Source organism: Elgaria multicarinata, chromosome 7, assembly GCF_023053635.1.
Source record: "Elgaria multicarinata webbii isolate HBS135686 ecotype San Diego chromosome 7, rElgMul1.1.pri, whole genome shotgun sequence".
In the NCBI taxonomy this organism is placed as follows: Eukaryota; Metazoa; Chordata; class Lepidosauria; order Squamata; family Anguidae; genus Elgaria; species Elgaria multicarinata.
In genome coordinates, this window is record NC_086177.1 from 2,425,476 (window position 1) to 2,438,120 (window position 12,645).

The window sequence follows — 12,645 nt, forward strand, 5'->3', positions numbered from 1 at the left end:
ACCTGCCTTATGTCTTTTCTTCCTCTCCTAACTGCCCCTCTTTACTTAAAAGTTGCTGCTCAGTAGCTATTGAAGTACCTACTTGATTACTGGAAGTGTGTATTAATTCCTACACTGCTGCTTCTATTGATACATATTCATGCGCACTAATAATCATTGAGCCCATTCTCTTGTTTCAAGTCTACAGAGGTATGATGGGTAATCATTGGCTTTCATGCTTAGAAAACAAATGTGGCATCAAATGTGTCATTTTGCCTTATATTAAGGTAGTGTCTGAATGGATAGTTTGCACAGTGCACAGATTTCCTAAATGTTCTGTCTGAAGAACATATTTGAAGTCCTGTAAAGTGAAGCCCAAGGGTTTGCGCTTCCAAGGACAGAAATACTGTCCACCACAAGACTAACATAAAGTAACAGCATCTGTTGAAATGTTTAGTCATCCATAAGTACCCAGCACTGCACTGTTTACTTGAAACAACATGTCCTTTGATCTAAACATTGCTTATCAATGTACAGTTGTGTTATTTATATTACCCCAAATATGAGAGCAGATGATATACTGCTTGGGTAACTTAAAAATGTCATTTTAAATGTACCTCTAGAAATATACGTATAAGAGCATTTCTCTCTAGGCACCATTCAAAGGAATTGAAATATCCGGAATCATAATTTCAATTCGCTATCCCAAAATGCCCCATTACATTCTGATTAGCAAACTAGCTAAAAGTGGGCTAGATGGAACAGCCATTATGTGGTCCACAGTTGGCTACAGAATCAGACTCAAAGAGTGCTTATCAATGGAACCTTCTCAAACTGGAGGGAGGAAACGAACGGGGTACCGCAGGGCTCAGTCCTGGGCCCAGTGCTCTTCAACATTTTTATTAATGACTTGGATGAGGAGATGCAGGGAATGCTTATCAGATCTGTAGATGACACAAAATTGGGTGGGATAGCTAATACCCTGGAAGACAGAAACAGACTTCAAAGTGATCTTGATAGGCTGGAGCGCTGGTCTGAAAACAACAGAATTAAATTTAATAGGGATAGATGCCAAGTTCTACACCTAGGAAAAGAAAGCTAATGCACAGTTAGAAGATGGGGGATACTTGGCTTAGCAATACTACAAGCAAGAAGGATCTTGGAATAGTTGTGTATGAGCCAACAGTGTGATGTGTCTGGAAAAAAAAGCAAATGCTATTTTGGGCTGCATTAATAGAAGTACAGCTTCCAAATCATGTGAGGTACTCATTCCCCTCTATTCGGGGATGGTTAGTCCTTATCTTGAGTACTGCCTCTAGTTTTGGCCACCAGATGTCGAGAAGGACGCAGACAAGCTGGAGCGTGTTCAGAGGAGGGCAATGAGGATGATCAGGGGTCTGAAACAAAGTCTTATGAGGAGAGACTAAAAGAATTCAGCATATTTAGCTTGAGAAAAGAAGACTCAGGGGAAACACATTAGTCCTCTTAAAGTACTTACAGAATCAGAATTGGATTCTGTAAGGGATTGGATTCTACAGTTGGAGGGGACTACAAGGACCATCTAGTCTACCCTATGCAATGGGCAGGAAAACCAATGAAAGGTGGTCACACCAAGAAGAGACAGGATCTCTTCTCAATCATCCCAGAATGCAGGATATGGAATTATGGAATAAAATTACAGGAAGCCAGATTCTGGCTGGCTGAACATAAGGAAAACCTTCCTAACTGTTAGGAGTAGTACAACAATGGAACTAATTCCCATGGGAGGTTGTGGGCTCTCCCACACTAGAGGCCTTCAAGAGGCAGCTGGACACCCATCTGTCAAGTATGCTTTAAGGTGGATTCCTGCATTGAGCAGGGGGTTGGACTCGATGGCCTTATAAGTCCCTTCCAACTACTACTCTGTGATTCTATGAATAAAGATTTCTGGCATATTAGCTGCAGTCCAAAGCACTCCATGCTCATGCACAGGAATTTTGCATAGGGTTACCTCTGGCTGTAGCTCATATGTCAGATGCTGTACCAGAGGCTCATTTACCCTCACAAGTGGCTGGCAGATGTGGTCTAGTGTGGAAATGGAGACACCCCCACCCCCACCCCAAAAAACAATATGCCTTTATTTATGATATTATTATTTATTTGTTACATTTATATCCTACTTCTCCACGTACCTAATAATAAAATATGTAGTAAATTTTAAGATAGTATAACCATAAAGGTAGATAAACAGCAGCCAATTAAAATTGGATTAAAATGCAGAGCACTAGAAACAATGTAACTCAATAGGCCAAAAAGTTTAATTACATAAAAAGGGTTTTACCTGTCTGTGGAAGAACATCAGTGAGGGAGGCTACATAGGCTTATCTTAGACGGGAGTACTATAGTCTGGACTCAGCCACTGAGAAGGTCTTCCTAGAGTCATAACATTTCTGGAAATTTTACAACCATGAAATTGGGGTTTGTTTTTGTTATTGGGAGTGGTGGTAATGGACATTCAGGGGGAAATGGAAAAATATGCAGTACTTACTTTTTTAGTGCTTTTTACCGATATTAAGTCCCTTTGTTTCTTCAGGGACATAAAATTTATTACGTATAGCTTTATTTCTTCATAAAAGTATTAAAAAGGAAGAACATTTAAAAGTAAAGTGATTTAAATTATTGCCTGAATAAACTATAGTATACAAAACAAGATAATTTTATGAGCAAATGTAGCTACATATAATACATTTTAGGCTCCTAATTTATGTCTGACCAGAGAGAACTTTTAGCAAGTAGTCCATGAAACACCTGAATCTTCCTAGTAACCGGAAGAAGCAAGAAAATCTGGTTGCTTTAATTTAATAACCTTTAAGCAACCTCACCCTATTTGAAGAGAGGCATTTTTATTTCCTTCTATAGATAATTCCCCTCAATAAAAACCTTAATTTTTGTTAATTTTGAAAGGTTGTCTCTAGTGGTGTTATCAATTCAGTGCATATGCAGACATAGGAACCAGGCTATTGAGTTTCTTGTAGGTATCAAGCATTTATTTATACCCCTTCAAATTTGCCTTCATGAAATCCATAAATTTCTTCCATATCCCTTCAAATTTGCCTTCACTTAGTTGTCCTTGCATTATCCTTAATTTTTGAGTCAGTTTTTCTAAGAGCCATCTGCCATACTCTCTGATACCAGTTATCAATACAGAGCCCTTAACCATCTTTCCAATACTTGGCTATCAACCATCTTGCTGCTAACAGTAAATGACTTATTAATTCCTAACTTAGCAGGTTACTATCTAATCCTATATATAAGTTTAGCAAGGCAAGGTGTAGAGATGGGTGGACCCATTGTCCGATTATTGAACTAATCTCTTGGAACACTGATTTCCAGAAAATATTTACCTTAGGGCAAGACTGCCACATGTGTATATGTGTTCTTGTGTTCAAGCATCCCCTCCAACATTCTGGGAACGTCCCTGGAATCATCATTGATATTTTCCTAGGTGTGAGATACCATCTGTGGGTCAGTTTTAACATTAATTTCTTATTTTTGGTTGATATTGTTTTGAATGGACAGGCATTGCAATTTTTCTCCTCTGTATGAATTCCTAGATCAGTTTCCCATACCATCCAAAGTGAATCATTTGTGCTGACTTCTTGAGCCATTATCCACTTATATAAATTGTTAGTCAAGCCTTTTGTTGCTCCTGTATATCCTGTCAACTCCTGTTCAAACGCTGTTGGGATTCCAAGTAGCCACAGTATGTATTTCTGGCTGAGAGAGAAAGGCACATGCTTGTGCGATTTTTAACCACTGTCCCCACTCCGGCTCTAATTTTTTGTCTGCTTAATCAATTGACCATTTTTAAAGAAATCCATAAGGCAGTAAAATCCTTTGGATTTCCACTTAGCCATTTCCACAGCTGTTAATCTATCTTCAAACGCTGGGTGGTGAGCCATCAGGATTTAACTGCCATACTTTCAAAGTGGTCAATGTGAATGGATTCTGCACCTGCTCTACTAGTCAGAACGTATGTTTCCAGTATGGCCAAATACTGATTAAAACTCCCTCACACCTTATTCCTTCTATCTTCACCCACGGTTTAGAAGTGTCTCCCTCCATCAAAGGGATTATATGTTTAAATTGCTTAGCCACATAGTAACATGTCAGGTTTGGGATTCCCCATCCATCTTTCTCATGCTGTTTGTCTAGGAGTGATTTACGTATCCTGGGTTGTTTTGTGCCAAATATGAATGAATTTAGTTGTTTCTGCCATTGTTGTAGTTGGCTTTTTGGGATCCAGACTCGCAATGTTTGAAACAAGAATAGAAGTTTTGGAACTGATATCGTTTTAATGGCAATTAAGCGATCTGAAATGCCTAACTGCTGCTTCTTCCACTTCCTTATCTCTGAACTGATATACTTTCTTATAATCGGGGGACAAAACCTTTTTGGTCGGGGTGGATATATTTATTTATAATCTTCAGACAATTAGCCAAGACCGCGGTGAAGAATTTATAGTCCAGGTTTATCAAGATTATTGGTATACATGCCTCAACACATGATGGATCGTTGAAAGGTTTAGGTATCATCACCACTTTTGAGTGTGTCTGAGTCCCTGGAAGAGGCATTCCTTTCATTATGTTGTTGAATAATCTGACTAGGTATAGATTTAGTATTTCTTGAAAATGTTTATAGAATTTGCTGTATATCCATCCAGCCCTGGTGATTTACATATTTTGAGGTTTTTAAGTACTCCTTGGACCTCCTCTAGTGTCACTTCCGCACTCAAGGATCTTGCATCCTCACAGTCTAGTACTGGTAAATTTGTTGAGTTTAAATATTGTTTAATGGGTGCTTCTGATGGGTTGGATGACTTATATGAATTCCCAATGGAATTCTGCAATTTTTTTTGCAAATCTGCTCAGAATCAAATATTTTTTTCATCTCCTTTCCCCCTCGAGAACTGAATTATTTTCTTTTCATGTTTTTTCCGTAACTTATTAGCCATTATTTTTGACCCCCCCCATCTCCAAATTCATAAAACTTCTGTCTTAGATAAAGCATATTGCTGTTTAATTAATTTCCAGGACATCTAACTCACTACATTTTCTCTCCAGTAGCTGATATATCTTGTTGGATCATGACTTCTTATATTTATCCTGAAGCAGTTCTATTTCCTTTTTGATGTCCACCCCTGCCATTTCTCTTCTCTCTTTTTTTTTAATTGCCCCTGCTTTCATGCAATGGCCCCTTATTACTGCCTTCATTGTTTCCCATAGAAGGCTGCTTAACATGCTTTCTTCTTCATTATCTTGAAAATAATTTATTAGCTCTTCCAATAGCCACTTTTTAATACTATTAGGTTTGAATTAAATGCCCACATAGATGTAGCCTGTGTAAGGCATAGGGGTCCTAGAGTTGCTGAAATTGGAGCATGGCCTATTATTCCAATTTGACAATATTTACTGCTTCTGTCTGCTGCAAAACAGAAGCAGCTAATACATAATCTATACGTGTTTTTGTGAAATGTCTGGCTGATGCAAAAGTAAAGCATTGATCTCCTGGGTGCAGTTTCCCCCATAAATCCGATACATCCCATTTCCAATTTTTTTAACAGCTTTAATTGCTGTTTCCACTTTTTCTTATCTGACCCTGTTCTTATCTCCTTTCCTGTATTATCAAGGTCCTTTTACATTCCAATTTAGATTCCCGCCTAAAAACAACTCCCCTTGAGAAAAAGTTCTTACTTTTTTAAAATTTTTATTTATGAATTTCGGTTTCCCTGAATTTGGTTCATACAATGAACCCAGTTATTGAATCGAATGCAGATTTTAAGTCCATGAAGGCAGCAAAAAGTTTGCCGCCCTTTGGGGCAGTATATTTATATGCCATGTGGGCCAGGACTTGACAGTGGTCAAGAGATGAGCATCCAGATTTAAACCTAATCTGTTCTCTTCCCAAGATATTCTTTTCACTAATCCAGGCTTTTAACTTATTATTTAGGAAACTTGCATAAATTTCCCCCACAATGGATAGTGGGCTGATGGGACAATAGTTATGTGGGTCGTCTTTAGGGCCCTTTTTGTGTATTGGAACAACAAATGCTTTCAGCCAAGTCACTGGAATTACTCCGGTTTTGTTTATTAGGGAGAAGAGAGATGATAAAAGAGCTGACCACCATCCAATGTTACATTTCAGCATTTCAGGGGGGATGCCGTCAGGTCCTGGTGCCTTGCCTGGCTTTAGCTGTATAATTAGATCCTCTACCGTGGTATAGTCCACGTTTGGCCATTCAGGAGTGTCTGGAGGCAGAGTGGGAGCAAGGTTTGGTGTATCACAGTTCCCACAGACCGCTCGGAAGTGAGACTCCCAAATCTCAGGGGAAACATGACAGTCGCCACTTCCATTACAGTTACCTAGGGCGCCTGACACTTTGCCAAAAAGAGTTCATGTTATTGGAGATAGAGGCCGCTATCAGCATTTTCCAGATTTCTTTATCTGCCACATTTTTCTTCTGTTGAAGAAGTTTTTTATAATCCTTTTTTAGTTCATAATATAATCTAGGTAATCGGGGATCGTTGTTCTCTCGATATGAACGGTAAACCCCCTGGATTTCTCTTCTTAGTTGGGCACATTCTCTGTCAAACCACTTTTTAGACTGGTCTCTTGTACCATTTAGTTTGGTGGCATTTCTATAAAGTATAGGGTACAGCGTTTGAGACAGCTGCTCATAAGCAAGCATACCACTTTCAGGGGACATAGCTTCAATAATATGATTAAAGATGTTTAGAGTAGATGGAGCAGAGGTAATGGTCTTAAACTGGTATTCAGAGTTTTTTGACCATCTTATTCTTTTAATAGTTGGCGCAGAGTTCATATTAGAAAGGAAGGGATATTGCACTGTTGTCTTTATAGTCCCTGGCAAAATAAGATAGAGCTCCAAGGGCAAATGATCGCTATCGAGCCGCTCAGCTATTTTAGGATTACAACCCAATAATTCCAGTTCCTTATGGATTAAAAAATAGTCGATTACACTGATCCTTTGGAGGAAACGTAGGTAAACTCTCCTTGTTCATCAACAATACCATGGCCATTTAAAATTAATAGGTCATTCCTTGCAGCAAATTGTAGTAAGCATAGTCCAGCAGGGTTAATATAGGAGTCCTTTGAAATTCGGGAGTTAACTCTTAGGTTTGTTTTGAGTGCAATCAAACTATTACCGCAGGTAGCTGGATCTACCAGGTAGCTTCCTGTCCTAGCATTTAAGTCACCTGCAATAATTGGATATGCATTCGGATATTTTGTTGTCCAGCTGGAATAGAGACAATCAAATTTAAGCCATGTTGCCATAGCCTCCTCCAGGGCCAAAATCAATCAATCACTATACAGGTTGCCAAGTTTCTGAATCTGGCCATTCTCATCAGACCACATATGATTGCTTGAATTTTCCTCCTATGTTCTGTTCAAGATCTAATGTTAACACATGTCCCATCCTTGCTCTGATCTTACTCACTTTTACCCTTGATTTTTATGTATTAAAATGTATTACTAATGATATGTTTTATATGCTTAGGTTATCTTATTGACCTTTTGCTTGAAATAACTGTACCTTTCTTTTTCTGGTCTATTGACTGTAAATAAAGGATTGATTGAACCCAGTTATTAATTTATCTCCCTCCAATTTCCCTTCAACAAATACAAATCTACCTTCTTTGACTTTTAATATTCCTCTTTGTGGTCTCTATGCATCACACATATGGGCTCTGCGCCCACGCTGAGACCTGAATCGGAACCTCCAATAGCTTGGTATAACGTTTTAGACGGGAACTGCCCCCAACGCTACTGCGCATGTGCACATGGTTCCCGCCTAAAGGCCAGTTCTTCATCGTCCGCCATTGTGACTAGACGCACGAATCAACCTCCTTAGCGTTTCTTTAAAATTTTCTATATACGTACCTCCTTTCTCTTCTCTATCACCTCTTATCTTCATCTTTCTTTAATCTATTAAAAAAAAAGATTTATATAGGTGTTTGTTACCTCAGCGATCTCTGGTTGTTCGTGGCCTGGGGCGTATGGCCGTTAAGGCGCCATTTAGAAAGTGTGTCAGCTGCTGCAGCAAATTACCACCAACAGACAAAATTACCACCAATGCATTTGCTCTGCGTCCTTTGTCTAGGAGAGGGCCACATTGTACAATCTTGCCCTCACTGCATGTCGTTTACCAAACAAACGCGAAAAAACAGAGCAGATCGCCTGAGGGCAATTTTATGGGAAAAAGGCCGCCGACACACCTCGACAAAAACCAGCTGAAAATCCGAGAATGCATAGCCAGAGAACGGCCGATGAACAGAACTCTGACATTCATTCCTTTGTCATCTCTGAGACCACTATGGCGCAAAATAGGGCAGAGATACCCCTAATGCCTGGTCGATCTTTGACAGTATCAGTGGCCAAGAAAATTTCAAAGAAGGCCAGGACACCTAAGTCCTCTGAAACTCATGCCAAAAAGAAAAAGGACTCTTCCAAGTCTCCTTTGACAAAACGCTCTTCACCACCGACTGTGTTGGTACCGAAACATTCGACATCGAAGGCAGCACCTGTACCAGCCCGATCGAAGCCGACCTCCGTACCGACTCCCTCGATACCGACCACCTCAGTACCGAACCAAAATAGATCACGACCACCTTCAGCTACGAGACCCATAGAGTCTATCTCAGAGGGCGAAATACGGGACTCGACGCCGCCACGCTCAACTCAACAAGAGCCTACGTCTGTACAGCAGGACCTGATCGAAACGATCAGATCTCCAAGAATATCACTACCACCTCCTTCTCCTGCTAGATTTTGGTCTCCTCGACCGCCGACATATAGGGAGCGCTCCCATTCACCACGTTCTGAGTGGGACAGGGGCTCCGAATACTCAGCTTCTCTTCGGAGACATTATGAGTATCCGGACTGGAACTATTACTGCCCGTACCCATATTTCCCCTCAGACGAATACGGCCACCGGTATCGTCCACAGTCTGAAGAATACTTCGCATACCCCCCGCCAGTAGCAAGGTCCATACCTAATCCACAATCGCCTAGACTGGAACGACACAAAGAGCCACCGGCCACGGCACCGGTACCTGCAATTCAACCACCAGAACAGTCGGTACAACTTACACTTCCGTCATCTCCCGATGACAATTATCAATCTGACTCCGCATCCTCGGTGTCAATAACACCTTCAATACCGTCTCTGGAGGATGCAGTTGCCTCCCAAGATCCACCTTCACCTTCCGATGACATGGGGAGATTTTCTGAGCACATCCTCAGGATGGCTGAATCACTCGGTCTGGAAACACAGCAACAGACTGAGAAGCTTGTTGATCCAATCTACGACGTACTACATACAGAAGCTAACGCTTCCATCGCAATCCCTTTCCCACCTACCTTACTTCAGACAGCACAGCTTCCATGAAAAACTCCCTCGTCAACTGCTCCTACTTCAAGATGCCTCGAATCTATGTACCGCATACAGGAAAAAGATGCAGGCTTCTTGTTCCAACATCCCAAACCGAATTCAATCATCGTCAAGTCATCACAAAGCAGGTCACAAAAAATCCATTCTGCACCTGTAGAGCAGGAATGAAGAAAATTAGACATATTAGGCCGAAAAATATACGCCTCCACATCGCTGGGACTATGCGCGACTACTTACCAGGCCGCTGGGGCTAGATATCAATTATTTCTCTGGAAGAAAGTAAGATCGCTTTGCGATTACTTGCCAGATGACAAAAGAGAATTAGCCAGAGTATTCCAGTCTGAAGCAGCAGCAATGGCTTGACAACAGCTCAGCACAGCCCGACATCAAGTCGATTGCAATTCAAAAGCCATGATGGGATCTATTGCCCTCCGTAGGCATGTGTGGCTTAGGTCCGCGGGATTAAGCCAAGAGACCAAAACCCGCATAGAAAATCTTCCCTTCGATGGCGAAGGGTTATTTAACTCTAAGACTGACGAAGCCATGGACTCGATACATAAGGCTCATACGACGGCGAAGAGAATGGGCATCTCAACACCAGCCATCCAATACAAACCTCGTAGATGGAATAAATAACCATAGATGTTTCAACAACGCCCTCAATATGACAAACCACAACGGCAACAGCAACAACAGTTACAAATGCAAAGAAAGCGCGCTTTTCCCCAAAGATACCAATCCAAACGTCAGCCGGACTTCGGGAAGAAGGAGCGACTTTGACTGCCTTCCACCTCACCTCCCATCCTCAGGGAACAGACTGCTCCCATTTCTTTCAGAATGGGAGCAAATAACTACAGACTCATGGGTCCTCACTATTATTCGCAAGGGGTACCATATCGAGTTCGACACCCTCCCTCCCTTTTCGGGAATACAGAGAACATCACCAACACCTGTCCTCACCCAAGAAATCAACACCCTCTTGGAAAAGGGAGCAATTTGCCGGGTACCAACCCATCAGGCAAACCACGGGTTCTACTCCCGATACTTCACTGTCCCGAAAAGAGATCATAGAATCATAGAATAGCAGAGTTGGAATGGGCCTACAAGGCCATCGAGTCCAACCCCCTGCTCAATGCAGGAATCCACCCTAAAGCATCCCCGACATGCTTGTCCAGCTGCCTCTTGAAGGCCTCTAGTGTGGGAGAGCCCACAACCTCCCTAGGTAACTGATTCCATTGTCGCACTGCTCTGACAGTCAGGAAGTTTTTCCTGATGTCCAGTTGGAATCTGGCTTCCTTTAACTTGAGCCTGTTATTCTGTGTCCTGCTCTCTGGGAGGATCGAGAAGAGATCCTGGCTCTCCTCTGTGTGACAACCTTTTAAGTATTTGAAGAGTGCTATCATGTCTCCCCTCAATCTTCTCTTCTCCAGGCTAAACATGCCCAGTTCTTTCAGTCTCTCTTCATAGGGCTTTGTTTCCAGACCCCTGATCACCCTGGTTGCCTTCTTCTGAACACGCTCCAGCTTGAATTGTGGAGCCCAGAACTGGACGCAATACTCTAGGTGAGGCCTAACCAGGGCTGAATAGAGAGGAACCAGTACCTCACGTGATTTGGAAGCTATACTTCTATTAATGCACCCAAAATAGCATTTGCCTTTCTTGCAGCTATATCGCACTGTTGGCTCATATTCAGCTTGCAATCTACAACAATTCCAAGATCCTCCTCGTTTGTAGTATTGCTGAGCCAAGTATCCCCCATCTTGTAACTGTGCATTTGGTTTCTATTTCCTAAATGTAGAACTTGGCATTTATCCCTATTAAATTTCATCCCGTTGTTTTCAGCCCAGCACTCCAGCCTATCAAGATCACTTTGAAGTTTCTGTCTTCCAGGGTATTAGCTATCCCACCCAATTTTGTGTCATCTGCAAATTTGATCAGCGTTCCCTGCACCTCCTCGTCCAAATCATTAATAAAAATGTTGAAGAGCACTGGGCCCAGGACTGAGCCCTGCGGTACCCCACTCGTTGCCTCTCCCCAGTTTGAGAAGGTTCCATTGATAAGTACTCTTTTGAGTCTGATTCTGTAGCCAACTGTGAATCCACCTAATAGTTGTTCCATCTAGCCCACTTTTAGCTAGTTTGTTAATCAGAATGTCATGTGGTACTTTGTCAAAAGCTTTGCTGAAGTCAAGATATATGACGTCCACAGCATTCCCACGGTCCACAAGGGAGGTTACCTTATTGAAAAATGAGATCAAATTTGTCTGACAGGACTTGTTCTTGACAAATCCATGTTGGCTTCTAGTGATCACCGCATTGATTTCAAGGTGTTTACAGATTGACTTCTTTATAATCTGCTCCAGAATTTTCCCACGGATGGATGTCAGACTGACTGGTCTGTAGTTCCCAGGTTCCTCCTTTTTGCCCTTTTTGAAGATAGGGACAACGTTAGCCCTCCTCCAGTCGTCCGGCACCTCACCCGTCTTCCATGATTTTGCAAAGATAATAGACAAAGGTTCTGAGAGTTCTTCCGCTAGCTCCTTCATTACTCTAGGATGCAGTTCATCGGGCCCTGGAGATTTGAACTCATTCAAGGAAATTAGGTGTTCTTTGACCATTTGTTTATCAACCTCAAACTGTAATCCTGCCCCCTCAACTTCGGCTTCACTTTTTCCAGGGGGGTCATAGACCCGCTTTTGGGAGAAGACTGAGGCAAAGTAGGAATTGAACACTTCAGCCTTTTCTTTGTCATCTGTTATCAATTTGCCATCCTCATTAACCAGTTGAACCACCATTTCTTTCCTCTGTCTTTTACTACTCACATATCTGAAGAAAGCCTTTTTATTGCTTTTAGCATCCCTCACTAATCTCAGCTCATTCTGAGCTTTAGCCTTCCTGATGCCATTTTGGCACTTTTGCGCCACTTGTCTGTACTCTTCTTTTGTAGCCTGGCCTTCCTTCCACTTCCTATATATATCCTTTTTTGTTTTCAGGTCATCTCTAAGCTTTTTGTGGAGCCACATTGGTTTCCTCTGTTGTCTTCTATCTTTTCTCCTGGTTGGAATTGTTTGTAACTGTGCCTTTAAAATTTCCTTTTTTAAATACTCCCACCCATCCTGCACTCCTTTTCTCATTAGGCTCATTTGCCACGGGACCTTACTTATCATAGACCTTACTTATCATGGAGGACTTCGACCGATATTGGACCTAAGAAAT